We start from the raw sequence: 18,934 nt of genomic DNA on the forward strand, positions 1-18,934 counted from the left end.
GCTTCACCATCGTTATACTTCCAGCTGCTACTGCTCGGTTCCTGATTCATCTTGAAAGACACATAAATAGCTGGATAAGTTCACATCAAATAGGTATCTCACTTGTGTGCGTTTAATCCTTTTCTATGCTCTACGTATGTAAATGAGCTGGACATAGGATATTTCATAATTATTCTCAACTCATATTTAAATACTTATAAATCACAATATGCTGATGGATCATCAAGGTTTTTTTGATTTAGTGCTATATATATATTCAAATTATAAGAGCCCATCAACTACGTGTGAGCAGAAATTCACAAGTTGGGTAACCATCATGTAAATCAAAACCGGAAAAAAAACTGGTTTCGTTGCTTACAAATCTAAGTATAGCTTTAGAAACTAATAGGAATACAAAAAATAACATTATGCAAACGTTGTTAATTTAATGACCATCACTTAGTCGTGCTAATTTAAAGTTGATCACTTGATTGGTATGACGCAAGCTCAATTCGGTATTGGGGGTATGTTGACAAATTTGTGAAATAGCTCATCGTACACAGATTGATATAAGGACGACGTAGTGTTGCAAAAATTACGGGCCGCTAGCCTAATATTTTTACAACGCTAGGTAGTCCCTAGGTTTGGACGTGCACTTCAGGTACTTGCGAAAGCCGCGACGTACTCGTGTATATGGGCTCAAATCACTTTACTTAAACCAAGGTTTTTTTTAAAAAAAGGATATCAGTTCCTCTAACTGCGTGTTGCTTTTTGTGGTGGATTTCGGCAAGTTCCACTATTGTAATTCGTACGGAACTCAAGAATTATTTTATTGGCGACAAAGGAAAACAGAGGGGTCAGAAAGGCCTAGAAGATGATGGTTCAGCGAGTTTAGGATGCGAGGTGCGCTAAGGCTTAGCAGGCCATCGTCGCTGCCAAGAGAAGAAAAAGGACAAGCGACCCAGACATGCTTCAATGGCAGATGGACACCGAGTTGAAAACGAATGGAATAGGGTGAGTTGATACGTCATCTTTATTAGATACTGCAGATGGAGGTGACTGTTAGCGCTGGAAAGTCTAAGCAGTGTTATCTGCATCTGAGTTACGCCAGTAAACATGTCACTAAAGATATGTGCATATATAAAGGAGAAACCGATTAGTCGAAGGACGTAGGCAATAGCAATAAAACAATCATTATTATTTTTCAATAATCTTTCAAGCTAGATATACGGCTTACCTACTCCATGATTCATAACATTACCAATATATGAAAACGAGCCTAGGCCTCTTTGCATTTAAAGTAAGTAATCTGAGTCCTTTGCTCGAAGAGAAAAATTAAATATGACATGTTGTATGTGCCACATTAATATCGAATTTGCTATGTGCTCTATGCATGAAAGTTAACTAACAAACTTATTGATCAGTCAGTTTGGGGCTAAAAGTCAGTAGTAGTACGCATTTCTGTTCCATAGACCACAGCATGCTGCCTATTGGTTTGGATTGGCAAAAAGGATTGATAATCAAGAAGATAACGAATTAATTGTTGCCATGACATAAATCTATTGGAGAAACCCCAGGTAAGTCCAGCATGACCTACCTCAATTAGATTTCTAAAGGAGCTAAATCGTGTTACGTTGTAGTTAAGAAATGTGATTTCAAACATTTGTTTACATAAAACACTAACGATTATAAAAAGTTATCAGTTTATAACCCAAAAATGCGTGTCTGTACAAAAAAGGCGTAAATCTAGACGAGTGAGTTGAGATAGCGAAAAATTGAGGTAGGCTTACAGTCTAAGTAAAGGAAAAGGGAAAAAGTCATCTTTAGAATGCGTCTATTATTCTACACGAAAACTTCACAACAAAAATAATCATTAACAAGTACACGATTATGGCAACTGTTGTAAAGTTGTTTGTTATTATTTACTATTTTCTCATTGTACGTTTTTTATTTAGTAACAACCCGGTGAGGAGAGCTCTATTATTGCACGAATTGGTGACAGCAGCATTGCTAGTGAGCCCCTTGCACGCAACTCAAAGGTTGACTCTTCAACCACAGTTGTTTCAATTCCCGTGAGAACAAAACCTTTTGCGTAGGATGAGTCCTCAATAATTGAGACAGTCGCAGGCTTTTTTAACCTATTAACAACATAGCTAATGAACTGAGAAAGATACGTATCGCAGTATTGAAATTCATTAGATAACCAGTATGAAACCCTCAAGTTTATGGGTAGAGTCAAAACTGTATGTATTCAGTAGGACAGCAAGTGGCAGGGGACGCATCTTTCAAAAAGCTTTGAATCGATAACAATAAGTCGTTAAGAATTGAGGCTAGTTTTGACTTGGGGTTATTAGGACGGACCTAACCAGGACAGGGACGTATTAGTGAAGATAAATTTAATCGGTTGGGCAAATGGTATATATTCAATTTCAGCTATTGAGACAGAACTAGAACAGAAGGTTTTATTAATTTATGATTTGCTCCGAAAACTTAACATTGTTTGATTAACGGCCTTGGGAAAATTCGTCTTTCCAAGATTGTTGTGAGCCATAAAAACAAAGAGGGCGTTGCAAACAGGGTACATCAGGTATGTTTGAGTTCGGTACGACTTATATTTAACTTATTTGTCACAGTGAACAAGTTGAGGATATTTCAAGACTCTAGATGTGTTTTTTTGCGTTCTTCGAGTCAATCTGTTATAGCTCATAGTTGCGCATTCAACTTTTCTACCATAGTGCTTTAAGTCAAAGGTCTATGTGCCAGGGATTTCTGCGTATGCATAGCCACGTTATATGCATTAGTACACAAATCCATAACTGTAAGAAGTCTTTCCTTTCTTTTTTCATAACATAATTGCAAATGTTGAATATCCATCATAGTTTGTTTCAACTTTTAAATATTAAGCATTAAACACAAAGTAAACGTTTCTTATGCTTGTATCCATAGTCTTGTCTCGACGAATATCTCCCTGATTACATATATCGGGGTTCTATATTTTTTTAATGAAATTGCTTTTATGAACCCTGTCTGTCCCTTATAGTGCCAACGTCAAAATAGTTACGAATACCCGCAACATACTTCCTTCCGCCTGATTTTGCTCAACAAAGCGATTTCCATCAAGATGCTAGCGCTTTCTTAAGGCATCTACTAATCGCTACTGTACAGATTAGGTAGAGATTCTAAGGTTTTGATGGTCGATTCATCTTTCGTTGTTTAAAAAGTCGTTGGTCCGTTATTCCTTGAATAATAGCAGAGAGGCTGGCGACGTATATGACGTGGTATCCGACCAGGCCCCGTATAACATCTGCTTTTCCTTGGAATGGCTATTATAAAGAGGCCGTACGCACCGACTCCGGTCGAATCTAGACACATACCAGAGGCAGGATGTATAATCGATTGGTGGAATAAACCACAGGTGAGCAAAGAAACCCTCGGCAGATCAGATGTCGTCATCTGGGTTGAAAAGACTGTCATTGAAAACAACGAAGGGTTGAGGTAAGGTTTTAGTGATCTCGTGATATGGGGAGAAGACCAAGTCTTTTGTAAGATAGCTTAAATGTACCCATTACTATCCCCAGTCCGTGCAGAAGCTGCAGTGCACGTATTCATAAAACCAGAGATTGGCGAAAACCTATCTGTTGTTAGACATTATGTCTCCATGGATTTTGTCCAAGTGGCTAAAATTTGGGAAGATTATATTCGGAACTTGTCACTAACGGCGTTGAAGGACACCTTTACTTTGAATGTATCAGGAAGAGTTCTGGTATCCAACCATACACCAAGGTGCTACGAATGTAAACTTCCGTAGTTTACACTGTGAAAGAAACGATCCGAAGTAAACAACCTCCAATGATGAAGACGTCCACCCTAAGAGACCAGTTGGCATTGTATATACTTTCTGGCCAGAAGTTTACTTCAGACAAAGGTAGCGATAAACGTATATCATTGTCATAGAAGCCGAGTGATGGACGGGTTCGACTAAATTATTTCATTATGAAGAATTGACTAATTGCGACAATTGTTCCTCTCGCATCTATAATCCTTATTAATTTAAATGTGGCATTCATTTACCTGTGCCCAGTCAAACATGAACCGAAAATCCTCTGGTTCTAAATTGTCGGCGATATCGCCAACTCTACTCGACAGGAATAAGCATGCGACGAAGAAGGTTGCTCAGGAGCGCGGTAACGAACATTTCATTTTGCTAGAACAACATCGCAAGGTCCTACGAGCTCATCAGCGGGTCTTCTTATGGGAAACATTCACCCGAATCTAGAAGGGGAAATAGACAATAGCACCGTCGTCGTACGCTTTAGCTAGTTATCTTCGAGATTTTGTAGCTCTCGTAATTGCTATCGTGCGCTCCACGAGGAGACCAATTCTAATTAGGGAGGAATATGTCAGAAAGTAACGAGACTGGTCGCTAGCTCGAACGCGATATTAAATCAGAAGATTGTAAAACAGCGGTTCATGGCGTTCAAATATATCTAGAAAGATAACTACACCTCAGTGGCCGCAAATTGTATAATGAAGAGTAAGGCTGAACCACGGTTGCCGCGACTGCTTGCTCAAGGCAATACGAGCAGAAAAGCCCTCAATGTACCCGATAACGTACAAATCGCATCGCATCATGTATCTTATGGGGCTGTAACGTTATGTAGTCGGTAATAAGTGTTCAGCAAAGAAAATTTACGAATCGGCACCTTTCTAGATTGCCACAAGAGGACTACTGGAAATTACTTAGCGAATTAAAGTTGTCTTTGTCAGTTCTCCTGACAAATCCTGAAGATAATAAATCATTTTAGGGTTTAAGCGAGAAATTTAGTGAGCTCGGAAAAAAATCAGGCGAGTGCAGACGGTAAGCGGAAGAGAATACCTTGTTTAGCGATTCAGCTTACAGGAGCAAAAGGAGAATACTATAGGTGTACTAAAAAGTATACCAGGTAGTGACCAAGTTTATGTTAATCCGATCGAGCGTTGTACGGTGTACTTATGCATCGATACATATTATTTGGTATGAAAGCGTAGCCCAAGCTGAAATAGTCTCTTCAGCGTAAGTCAAAGCTAACTAGTGACTGAAACGGACCACGGAAACTCTCAAAGGGTCGAATATACTAGGTGCTCAAGAGGTTCTCCTTCGGTGTTAGAGCACGCTGGGAGAATGTCATGGTAAAAAACATAGTAGGCTGCTTTGGTAAATTTGAGAAAAGAAGTGATTAATTTAACTTGTCAGGTAAGATTATAAGCATGTGGTCCTTGACAGGTTATAATAATGTCGTGTCACACTAAATCAAAGGCATTACTAAAATCAAATTTAACAAAAAATGCATGTCACGGCAGCTGAGAATAACTAAGTGCATCACATGAAACCCGTCTCCGTACTATCTGGGCCCAAATCCAAGCTGAATAAAGACCCAAAGCAAAAGGGATTCGTTTTTTAAGCACTCCATAAAAAGTTTGGGTGGCCATTTTGCCTAAAATCGCTATAAGGCGTGCAGATTTGTATTTTTTTTCTTTAGAGCGAACAAGTGGGCTATAAATATTCACTTGGTCCCATCGGATAATGCATGTCCTCTTACAATATCGGTCATTGCTGTCAGCATAGTAACTAATCTGTTAGCTGCATTTCCGAAGATTGGTCACAACACATTCTCGGCAAAGTACAGTCTGTCAAAAACTGTAAAGTCAGATTGAGCCTATCAGAGGGGCGAGTTTCGTGTCAAGCCGTACAAGTTAGTTATTTCTTAGAACCCTTAGTTTTCCGGTCCCTCGGCTACTGGGAGATCTCTGCGAGCCTTAGAGCGCTTGTAATAAAAGCAGGAATGTGACTGAGTCAAAGGTGTCTGGTTTTATTATAAACACTTCTAAAATGAGGTAACTTTATAGAAGAGCGTCTTATAACCTTCAACCAGGGATCCAAGAGCATGAGGACTGAGACTGTGATATTTTCAGGATTTTCGGCCACAAAGACGTTTGTTGCGGGAAACAGTCCATCGAGCGGCCTTCGGCTAAGCCTTATCGGTAATAATGTAGATCTTGGCACCTGGATACACTTCCTCAACGGAGACACCGCAGAAAGCAGTAGCATAGAGAAGCCTTAAGCTTTCCAGATGAGTTAAGTATCATAGTTTTTGAAAATGATTTACATGTTTCAGACACTAACCTCCACTATGACATTGTTGCTCCCACAAAGGAAAACCAGCTTCGACCCGGATGCACAAACAATTAAATTGTTTTTTGATCCCTGAAGATCGAAGTCTGGTGTAAATAGTTTCAAAAAACGTGAGCAAACTACTTGAATTTAACGAAGAAGTTCACAAGCGTTCTCTGCCTATATTCGTAAACACCTTGTAGACCTTTTAAGCAATACGAAATGTCCGCATTTAGTTTTACAGCGTAGAAGTTTCGCGACTTCTTTGTTTGGTATTTTTAAACACGTGTTTTAAAAATCCGTAACTGCCATCTCCAGATACCTTTTCAGTTTTACTCTTTTCGCTTTTACATTAGTCCTGTTTCTTCCTCTTAATAAACATTGTCATGCTGCTTGTCATACACACACTATCATCCTGACTGGATTCATGAGTTCCACCAGGCTAAAACAACTGAAACCCTTTTATAGCATTAGATTTTTGTTAATGCCTTGCGCCACCTAATAAGATAACAGGAGAATTATTTATATATTATATAGGACTTTATTGCATTCGTTGAATTAGACGACTCCTAGGGACGGAGCTGTCCATTCAGCAATCACCAACTAAGCTCTTGGAGAAGCAAGGGGGTAGATAATGTTATGTAGCACTTATGTAAGTGCTCCCCGTACACGTGCGCTCCGTATATATACATGTATAGATTGAACGTATCAGAATACCAATGCAAATGAAACTCCACAGATATATTCCCGGAAACATCTAAACGATACTAAACAACGTGCTATTTTTTTATTTCAGGTGCTTCCATCAAAGTACACGTTTATTGTTTGACAAATAGTGAATTATCTAGTTAAGAAGTTAATTCGCTCTCATGGAAATGTGAGTAACATTTTCTTGAAGACCATAACAAGCAAAAGATCGCCGTACTGCCGGCAGAGCATTCGTCGTCATCCATCGTATATCCACAAATGCTGCTTGTTTTTTACGTGGACATAACGAGCTCTAAAGTCTTGGATTGAAATAGTAAAGTGGCTAATATCGACAAACTGCCTCTTGTAATCTATAATTTAGTTTATCAAGCCCGTAGCCATCGTCTAGATATAGTGAAAGAACGTATGTTATATAGTAAGTAGCTGCTTATGGAAAGAAAGCTATCTTTGTTCATATATATGCTACAGTTCCGTTAAGCTATCGCTGTTAGTGCTCATTGTCCGCTTTTCCCTAAGGGAACGGTGAAATAATTTTCAAGTGTAAAAACTATTCGGCTTTCCGTTTTCATTGCTATGTGCTGTGCTAAACTATTATCAAAAATATACGACTTTGAAGATAAAATATCGACACATGTACTTTAATTTGCCATATTGAATAGGCTCTAGTGAGCAAACTTCCAAAACGTAAACACAATATCAAGAGAAGCTCCAAGAATATAACTTCATCGTCGAGCAAGATATTTTGACAGACTGTAACGAGTAGTCTAAGAACAAAACAAATCGGATTAGTAAGCAGGAATAATAGTATCTGCTAGAACGTATGCGTGCCTATATATTTGTGTTTGCATTAAATAAGAACTACCTTGCTATAAACTTAACTTTGCACACTTTTGCTTCGCTGTTTGACTCTGGTTATTCTAGTCTATGCCAAACGCCAGCTCTTACCATATCGTGTACACCTTCGACGGCCATAAGATTAAATTCTACACTTTTATGACAATTCGGCTTCATTCAAAAAATTTATGGAACGGCTTTAAAAGCGCCTATTGAATGCCTAACCTCTGTTGACGCTTAATCTCTTGCTTACGCTTTTCAATTACGCCAATATCTTAGATGTTTAGAACACTCGAACAATTTATATCCTCCTCATGGATACTTAACATAGCGATTCAACCTACTAACTACCAGCATGTATTATTGGACAACATCTTCGTTCTTATTATTGCTACTTCACTTATAGAGTGCGCGCAGAGAAGAGGAGAGCTCGTCACGGATCGTCGCATCGATCGTAACCTTGAAAAGCCCTCATGCAACTTTTGGTTAAAGAATTACACACCCAAATTCCGTTATTGTATCACACGTAGACGATCAGGGAACGTTCTAAGGCTTGATCAGTACAGTATCATCTTCGCCATTATGATCATCAGCATCTGTATCATCGTTGGGTTCGTGTCCCATAGAAATACGACTGAATTAATTTTAATTTCCATGCTTACTTGGGTATTGGTCCACTCATGGCTGATTCAATTTCATTCCATTTGGCTATGGGTTGCTATTTTATGTCCATAAAAGTGTGAACGTGGAATATGGCACAGCTGAGCTCAGCTATTAGCTTGCTATACTATTATAGATGAAGCGGAGAGTTACAAGCCGCAGTGCCATCAACAGAAGTAACAGCAAAAGCAACGAAGACAGCTATCGTAATGAAATAGGAAACATTTTTTTTCTTTCTCTATAGATACTGATAAGAACCGAAGTTCATACCTGTGGAGAATAATAATAACTCGATCGATGAACAATAAACTGGCATGTACATATATAGACAGCCAAAGTGGATAGGACTAGTTGTCGTTTAGGGCCATTTGGTCTTTTGCTTCCTTTTTGTATGCACGCGGAGAGACGTGTATACGAATCCACGACCAGCGTTCGAATAAGCTGAACGTCACTTTAGAGGCAACGGCAGCAGCAGCAGAAGTGTGAAGATCGTCTTAAAATCTAGCGACAGTTGTACCATCGGCTACTATTACCATGATTATTGGTGTTATTAGCGCTGTTATAATTATTGAAACCTGCACTTGGTCAATTGAGCAAAGAATAGACTTAGAAGCAAGTGAAAGGAGTTGAATGGAGCGGCATGAAGAACGGGAATTAACAAAAAACGCGATGAACAGATGCAGAACATATTTCTCCAGGTTTTTGATGTAAGCACCTTAAGAAATCAATATAGTTCGTTTTTGTCGAGAGTCTACCGTAAAATAACAAACATATCTCTTAACGTAACACAAGGGCAGTCTTACAGAGCATCTTACATACAGAGCTTTAAATCTGCGTAGAAACAAACTTTTTTTTTCTCTAATAAAGTAAACGTTTTTCACTTGTTAACCGTATCCATTATGAGCATTTACATAGTTTTGTTAATATCAGAAATCTAAGCATAGCACACCCGTTGATCTGAAAAAACCTATAGAAGAAATAATAGTACTACCATTATCTGAAATTTAACCTCCGAAGAAAAACTGTGAAAGATTTACACTTTCCAAAAAACAGTTCTCGACATAAAGAGGCATCTGACAAGACTAAAGGGTCAGCAGTGGAGCGTCATATAGACAATGGTTATGATCCTATTTTTAATACAGTCGAAGTACTACACACATATATCGATTGGTAAAAACTTACACGTATCCGACCTTTAAACAATAGTTCGTGAAGTTTAGATTCTTTTTTCCGGGATTGTGCAGCGGTGACATGTTTATTTACTAAATTTAAGGACATTTTAAACTTAAGAGTCAGGCACTCTAGGTTTGAAACCAGGCGTAGACTTTGGTTTCGCACTGAGGACCACGCGTTCGAAGCAATACTGAACAGAAACTCCAGACATTATTTAGAGAAGATTTTATATTTTCAAATGTTGCATTTTTTTAAGCGTTCGAATCCGTGTAATTGTGTGATTATAAGTCAGGCTTACGTGTACCGTTCCGTATACTATTCGTAATTTAAGGGAAGAGTGGTAAATCGGAAGATATTAATCTCCCAGGGTCTTTTGGGCGCAAGAAATACAGTATACAGAAGGTACCAGCTTAGCACCCCATCATTTACCAGGGTCAACTTAATTTATAAGTAATATGTGAAGTGTTTTTCTTATTGCTAAAATTACCTTTGGCAACGAGAAAAAATATTTAGACCAAATGTATCATGCCTCGAATATAAGATTTACCTTAATATAATATAAAATAGATGCACCTTTTTAGCGCCAGCTTAACTTACTTAGTAGCAATGGAGGCAGCCTTCTGATGCGATGCCTAACGGCGATGCCGGATGTAAAACCCGAAACATAAAAAGATTAGAAATATCTTTCTCAACATAGCAATACTCGCAGATGCAGTCTGTTGCTATTTTTACATGGGTACTTATTTCAACGCCACTTCCGACTTTAGAAGTGTCATTTAATTAGATATCGCCGCCCAGCTCTCATCCTGAAACATTCAGTTCACCATGGCCTCAATCCTAAAAGAGGCTTCTCTAGTTTCTCCCCTTTCCTTCTCGAAAAGTTTGCAGAATTCCAGCGTGCGCTTCACATCGTTTCACATCCTAGCGTTGCATGTGATGCACCAATCATTTAGCGCCTTGCATATTGCATGAAGATACGCTTGGAAACATTTGTAGCTAATAAAATAAGCATGTAGATGTTACCTAAAGCCTTTGTCGTACCGCTTTTTAACTTTTGGCATCAAATAGTAGGAAAAGCGAGATGATGTATTACGGGAGAAGTTGAGCACATATATAATTTTTCTTCTTTTATTTCAGACATATCTAGTACTTCCCTGGGCATCTGGGCTTTCAAGTATTAAGCCTTTCATAAGTGTAGTGACAGTGTAAAAGCTACTGATATCGCCAATATAATACGAAAGCTAGGAATAAGTTCAGTGCACAACCATTATGTATATATGCTGAGTAGAGCTGCAGGGAGTGCTAAAATACAAGACTTTTGAAAACTATTATGATATTTAAGGAGGCATGTACTCGACGATTTGCCACAACAACTTTTTCATAAGTTAATTGCATTATGCAATTATACGACTTACCGAGGTCATTTGAGCATTTAATTCACAATAACTTTTTAGATTAATTTCATCTACTACTACTATGTGATGTACCTACAAAAAATAGTCTGAAAAGAAACAAATTCAATCAAGAATAGGCTTCGTCCACCGTGGTAATATTATAAGCTTAATCACACTGCATTTACCGGTCTTGCGCCAAACAAGGTTCGGCTATTTTGGACAAATCTTAGAGAATCGGTCTATCGCTGCCATCGAAGCAAGATCGCTCCATCCAACTTAACTACTTGAATTAATCGCTTTTACGTTCCAACCGGCTGGATATGTTGAAAATTGACGGAAACTGTTGTTTTCTTACATAATTTTTACAGCGCCCCTTCTTGCACTTGAAGCTTCACTTTGCAGTCTGTTGGGAGGAGTTGGCCACCCTGTAAGATAAGTCCATCCGTTAACTGTTTTACACGAGTACTCTTTTTAGCAGAGTGCCATTTAGCGAAGAGCATTAATTGTCTTTTATTGTGGTGACTGCCTCTGTCAAGCAAAAGCTGTGTAACGAATCCTTGAGGTCTATTTTGTCTTACTTTATGTATTCATTTGTCGCGTTGATAAGCAATTAACTAGGTAGTGGCTAGACCCTCGGCTCATCGTCAGCTTTCGTCTTGTTGTTTCTTTCTATTTTTCAATACTGTTTCTGATAGAGGACGTAAGGGAAAAACGACTACGTTCTTTTATATTTTGAAGCTCCAGTTGTCTTTAAGCTCCTGAACTGAGAATCTTTGGGCAATATTGCCTCGATCTTTATTTTTACAGGTGTACCTGTATCGTATTACAACATAAAATACATTTGCTTGTATTTAATAGTAACATTACTTTTTATTTGACTGACCTTCAGGAAGAACGTTACTAATGCGTTCGGTACGAAAAATACAAAGAAAACTGATGGTTTAGCTATAGATATGCGCTTCAAATGACCAAGAATTGATTTACACTACTTGTATTGACTGACCGTTATCTTTTCACTAAAACTCTAATTTTTGTCTAAAATATTAAAGAAAAAAAAATGTGAATATGAGAGTGAGCGAGAGGCCAAGGTTTTCTTTAGCATTTGATAGCATTTTCAGGTTCCACTAACTTTACTGAACAATTCTAATGTTCATAGCGTTGGGCTACCCCTTTTGGTTGAAGAGGCCTACTGAAGTATGCCTGGAAACATTAGTTATCCTCCCGTTACTTAAATTGATAAGCTATTTTGAAGCAGAAACGAGTTAATTGAACTTTATGCAATACTTTTCTCTTATCGGCTTCTTTATACACATATATTTAAAGAAAATGGTAAAGCGGCTAGTGAAATAAATAATTTTTTTTTTTCGTAAATAAAAGATGGATGAGCAGCCGACTCGTATTTATGCTTGAACGGGAGCAGACAACTTAGCGGCTTTCAGCAAGCAATATCTATTTTGTAAGCTAATTTGTAAACAAAGCTGCGTAAATTAGCCACGACAACTATTTTCTTATCATATTAACGAGAAATATTAATTCAAAAAGTGTGCATACATACGAAAAGGAACTCTCTTCATATATATATACATATATATTTCTGAGCAAACCTCTCTTGGCATTTAGCTACCGTCTGTCACCTCAGGTCACTAACTGAGCATTATCGTTTGAGTATAATGAGTTAGCAATAATCGAATTTTTAACCCCCTAATTTAATAGACGTAGCATTTTGAGCACAACACGCAAAACATATACAACACGCTATAGTTTTCCATAGATAGGTATAGGTGATCTTAAGGCAATAAACTAGCTCAGTTAACTTTATTTACTTCAGTTGTTCAAAGGCACCGCACGTCCAAAACCACTTATATGTCTCCTCAAATAAGGTGGCCAAACCTTAAGCGAATGAAACAACTTTTGTAACAACCCATAAATCCAGCAGTCTCTCCACTATAAAGCATATCAGTATGGTGCTTAGTCGCCACCGACGGTGGGCGACTCACGCTTAAAATGATCTTAAAATGATGAAATCTATGTGATATACAACATCTAACTCCTGAATATTTATTATTTAAAGTCCCTTTTTTTTTAACTCACAATGGGAAAGCATTGTAGGCTTATTAACTTGACTCGTAATGAGAGCATAAGGTTATGCGTTCTCGAATAAAGATGCCTACTCAGTTGGGGTAAAAGGGCTATCTTGGTGTACATATAGGGTACCCCAATGCAGTCTTAATTTGATTTAGGTCTAAACCTTTGGTGGCGCGCGAGAAAACATGTCATCTTGATGGCGATGGCTCGAAAATGTCGGTTTGTTTTACGATTATCCTCGCGGCGGAATAAATTGGATTTTTAAAAGTGTTTTACGACAAGATTTAGTCATATGTTAAGGGTATGTAGACCTCTAACGCAGCTGGGGATACCGGCTACGGCGAGCTGTGAAAAAAAGCCAGAAACCGGTGAGGTACATAAGATGCCACATTAAGGAGCAACACCTGAGGGCGCTCAAACAAAAGCAAATATTAAGGCAATAGATGGGGTTCTATTGTATTAAAAACTCATTCTCATTTCTTGGACTTGCAGATTATATAATACCACTTAACAATTCACAATTTGGACTTGTTATTGATATCAGCTCATAAGTTAGTTCTTTAATTGTAACCTCTGAACATATATTTTGGTGACACCTTGTAACCTAAAACTGGAATGTATAGTTGACTAGGCAACGCTGCTAACACGTGCAATTCAAGCGCAGTAATAGTTCTTTAAATTTTTAAACATGGGTATACATTTTAATCCATCTATTTACAAAAAAAATAGACCCAACTCGAAACATTGAAAGCGGTGTTTGTCTTTTTTCTCGAAAGCATACTTGACCCGTATAATCCGTCATGCACCTATACAAGAAACTCTTTGCTAACAATTATGTTTGATTTCGTCACTCATTGGCTTATGAAGCGTGAGAAATAGCCTTTATGAACATAAGGTACCTTTCTGTAAATATATTCTAAGAATTAAAAAAGAATATTTCAAGAAGATGTACGAGAAATATCGGATAACATCGTTTGCTTCTGTGCGTATGAAAACTTTTGAGAACGAAGTGTGATAAGAGAAGAACTGAAGCAAGCGAGGCCACTATATTGGACACACAGTTTGAAACGAATTCTGCTGCGGACCTTGGCCCCGAAAAACACCTTATAAATTCGAACCATAGACTCTGCAGAAAGCTAGGATATTACGAGCCCGACGATACATGTAGGTGTCCCAGATACGTGGGAAATTTTGATAGACAGCTTACCGTTTGATGCTCCTTGATACAATTTAGCTATAAGGTTTATTCGATTATTGACTGAGACAGGTCAAGATGCATGAGTTTATACTGAGTGACAATCATTGATTTATCAATGGAGATCGCAAACGATGTTCGTCGCAGTATGGCTTTATGTGGGATACTGTGCAATGCTCATTATCAGAAATGAACAGTAGTAAAAATTATATTAGGTATAAATTATAAATAAGAATACTTAAGCTATAAGAAATTACGCAGTACTAACATGCATAGGAATTTTCTGAGCAAAATGACACCAAAGTAATGATTTGCGTAGCGAGTTCAACCTTTATTACACCTACATGTGCTTGTTGGTTCATGCTTATTTGATATTGAACACAGGTGATGTTTAAGTGGGTGAAAAGTGCTTTAAGACTACACTATACTACTTTGAGATAAAATGAGGCAAGCGCAGTTTTAAACGAGAGTTTGCATGGCGTGTTTTTGGATTCTGCCGCAATTAGCGATTTTTTTTCACCTTGTGCGGTGTTTGTTCCCAAAGGCCTAACAGTGGGCGATAATCTCTGAATTTTTAAATAAAAACCCTCGCAATAAGCAAATAAGGAAACGAATCTATGAAATTCAGTTTTCTACCTCTCAACTCGAAGTACGTGTAGGCTCATTCCTAATCCCAACAAAGCTCAGCTGCTTCCCTATTTTACGTATCCACTTCGAGTCCGAGTTAACGTACCTAGACATTAAGCGTGGTTATGGATTGTTAAAGTGTATCAATTTCTGTACGTTTGTTGTTGATCATACCTGGTAGTCACTAATTTTTTCTGAGGGCAGCAATGAGCTAAAATTGGAGGTCTAAAAAAAAATCGCCTAAATGTGTAACGGCTCTTTTTATAACACCATTAACTAAGGTTTCAAGAGTTTTCGTTTGGTGTCTCTCGAGACCATGATGAACAGAGCTTTTCAAAAACACCACGCTACGTTCGTTTTATGAACGCGCGTTGGAGAGCATGTCTCTAAAACGGCTCGAGAAAAACAATGTTTTAATACTTGCTCAGGATATAGTTGAATTTACAACTGAAATAACTTCTGCACCTAACTACAGTTTTATTAATAGTTATTGTAACTCGCGCACCACAAAGCATTTGCAGTTGTGTCACCCAGATAAGCTGACTGACATCCAGAAGTTCGCGTCTATATTCCTACATGGCACTATGTGCTGAGTTAAGTACTACATGTGTCCCCATTCTACTTTTTTTCTTTTCAAGCTTTCATATCTTCCCAATATATGTGTAAAATTTAAGCATAAGTGGGACTGAATAGTGTTGGTTTGCTGTCACTTTTTTGAAAAGTACTTTAGTTTCCATTATTTCAAGCCACCTAAATCTCCTTTGATGATAGGCGAATTTTTTTCTTTGAGCCATTATGCTTTTGCTCAGAAAATTTTTGTAGATGCACCAAAAGGCCATAAATTCTAGCGGGCTTATGGCGACTATTAACGGGGCTTTTTTTGAGATCCTGCACATAGTCCTGAAACTACTGCACAAGCTTTTCAGATCCTTGCGAAACTGAATGTGTCGTATTCACCTGTTAAAGAAGTCATATCCATACCTACAGGCATGCCGTTTAAACTGACAAAAGCATTTTAGATTACTTGCAAAGTAATCGTAGCTTAAAGCCAGCACTTCAAAGCAGTGTATGAATTCTACGCACGCAGGAATTCATGGTAACAGTGTCTATACGAGTTTTTGTTATTCAGCGTCTCAATTTCGAGACATAAAAGAGTGTGCAACATGTCGCGTATCATTGCCATTCCATCGTCGTTTTCGAAGAAGCCACCAGTGACACCTTCACTCCTCAAGCCGCATCACACGCTCATCTTTTATGAGCGAGCTGGTTAGTGGGTATTCACCCTTAGGTATTGTGAGCGCCGAATTTCAAAAAAATTTCTTTATTCACAAACATATCCAGCTAAATATGAGCCTCATCAGAGAAAATGATGTGATCAAGTAAGTCGGTACCACTTGCACTGCGCGTCAACACGTGATCAGCAAGCAGACACTGCTTATGCTGGCTCTGAATACTTTATAGTTGAATCAGCTATACCTTATAAATATAAAGATGCAACTCGTGCTTGAAAATACGTTGCACACTGCTTCTCGACAGTTCCAGTTGTCGAGCACGCGTCAAACAGCTGCTCACTGCAAACATATTCGTTCGATTCGTGGGCGAGTGAGCCAGTCTGCTCGAATTTCTTGACCTAGAGCATCAGTGAAATTCTCGCTGAAAGCCACCGTAATTGACTTTAATAGTGAAATTTTACGAAAAACAAACGCGATTCAAATCTGGAGCGGTCAATCATCGCCACTCGACAGTCCATTTTTAGTCCTTGTTTACTTACCGACGCAAAATAAATGGGGCGAAATAGGCTAGTAGAAATACTAAGAAATGGCTTTGACTTTTTGCTATGGCTCGAAAGATAATAAAACAACCCTAGCTTTTGGTACATAACTTTTGATATGAAACAATCTTCTTGAGTCCGTGATACAAACCACGAAATTCGAGATGAAGAAGCCCATGGGTTGGATTACCTAATTGGACACACGTAAAGAAAAAAGGTCGTAGGTTATTCTCTTTATAAATGAATATCCTTAGAACATGCTATTTATTTATTCAGTTTGAATCCTAGTTTATATTAGCAAATAAAGGAAATTGCACATTTAGTACTCTCAACTGCAAGGAATCATCTGTACACACAAATGTTGAGTATTAGGTTACATAGTTTACCTAAGTTCACATAGTTTTTCTTTTGAATATTAGCTACGCTCGTATCGTTTTGAGTTAAAACTTTTTAAATTTCTACAGTATTCCGCTACGCATTTTTTTAGAAGGATATTAAGGCGTTTTTTGCCAACTCCAATCGGAAGTAACAAAATAGACTGTATTATGCTGAAAGTAGGAAGGGATCAAACAGGTTTTCCGCCGAAAATCGTCTTCTGTTATGCTACCACTAGCTATGCAGTGGTGCTCTATAGGTATAATAGAAGAATATAAGCCTAATTTTTTTAACCACTGTACCAATCCTAAGGGTGTGTGCGGTACACATGCAGTCCTAACCCTCTTTGAATCAGAACGAACGTCGTTGGAAAGTATTTTCTAACGCAAAAAAAAGCGACAGTAAGTCGGTTTTTTTATCATTACATTTATCATTCAAATCAATTTTATTGAGAGGTAATTTAAGAAAACAGGTGAATATGGAATGGCGAGTTTATTGGTTTGAATTTTATAACACACTGTATAGACACGCATAAAGAGACAACATTGAGCAACTGCTTAAACTGTTGAATATAAGCGTCGCTGTGAGTGCTCTTCCCTAGTATCAAATACGACATCAAAGAAGTTAGGCTGTTATCCATTTAGTAAAACTACTGATAAGTTTGTAGCTGTGCAAAACATGTTATGTTACCTATACTTGAAGCACTCATAGAGCGGTACGGGCAAATGATTCTGAATGGCATAACTCGAGCTTTCAAAACCAGCCGCAAGACGTGCGCCATGCAAGATATTCAAAAAAGGTCCTCGACTCTGCTAAGTCATCATAGTGTCCCTCCTCGGTTTTAGGAGCAGAATATTTGAATTTTACAAGAGCACTATTCCAATATAGACCGAAAAATACTTCTCAAAATGAATGGCAAACTCATGAATGCTTATCCCTAAAATGTATTACTACAGGTAAAACTTATTGTCATCATCCAAGTATTGAAAATTATAAAGTGATTTCGGATACATTAATCACAAAGTTAGCGATTATAAAAAAGCCAAGGTTATTCAAATGACCATGCCAATGGCGCGTGAATAGAATTATGCCACTGAGGCAAACACATGCCTATATAGCTTTTTTCTTCAGCAATAAATCAGTACCGGTTAATCATAGCTAAATGAACAGCACCGTCTTAATCTTATAGCCACGAAACGGCTCACGAACATATAGACAATTTGTTCGTAACACTGCCATAATGGTCTGTCATACTTCTTTGGCTAATATGATAACACGATGTAATTATTTACAGAAGAACTTTTGCAGCTAATATTTCGAGTTAGAAATTTGGAATGGGCAATATCCAGTAGTAACCTTAAGGTGACCGGATTCCTACTTCACAAATACCTCGTTCCCGATTAAGTCGCTTCAGGTTTTGCTGAATTCAATCCCTCGTGCCCATATGTCGTTATGAAGCGCTTAGCTCCACATAATTTAAATGCAAAACAGCAACCAGTTTCCGGGGTGCATAGCGGTATGTTTTATGAACGTCATTCATATTGATTATTGATCGTATGGGACACTGCTTGGCACGCATCGCATACATCATAAACATTTCAATACAGTCCGCATGTACTACTTGTGCCTATCAGATTCACACGCCCATTTACACGCGTGTATCAGAGATAGTGTGAACTTTTACACTGTTTGTTATCAAGAGCTTATCTACTAAGATACATGATAAAAAGTAGCTATGAATACTGAAAGGCACAGCCGTACAACTAAGCTGTTCCGTTTAGACAAGCGAAGGAATCCCTCGCTTATCCAAAAACTCTGTTTCAAGTTTGTAAAGGCGCACTGCCTTCTATGTGGAGTAGACCTGACCTTCTCTGGCTCTTTTACAGACTTCTTAATGGACCTACACCCCAGAGCTGTTGTGTTACTCTTAATACGATTATTTGGGATCACGATGCTCATACTTTCCTGCATTGGTAAAGCTA

General features: G+C 38.1%; 1 long non-coding RNA gene across 1 annotated transcript; it reads left to right on the plus strand.

Moving 5' to 3' along the window:
* The first annotated feature begins 889 nt into the window (after window positions 1-889).
* Window positions 890-7,165, plus strand: LOC111247721 (uncharacterized). Its single transcript, XR_002672237.2, has 4 exons — window positions 890-993; window positions 1,452-1,556; window positions 5,932-6,093; window positions 6,927-7,165. It is a non-coding gene; the product is annotated as an uncharacterized LOC111247721 (long non-coding RNA).
* Window positions 7,166-18,934: the final 11,769 nt, after the last annotated feature.

Source organism: Varroa destructor, unplaced genomic scaffold (assembly GCF_002443255.2).
Source record: "Varroa destructor unplaced genomic scaffold, Vdes_3.0 BEIS01000003.1, whole genome shotgun sequence".
NCBI classification, from domain to species: Eukaryota; Metazoa; Arthropoda; class Arachnida; order Mesostigmata; family Varroidae; genus Varroa; species Varroa destructor.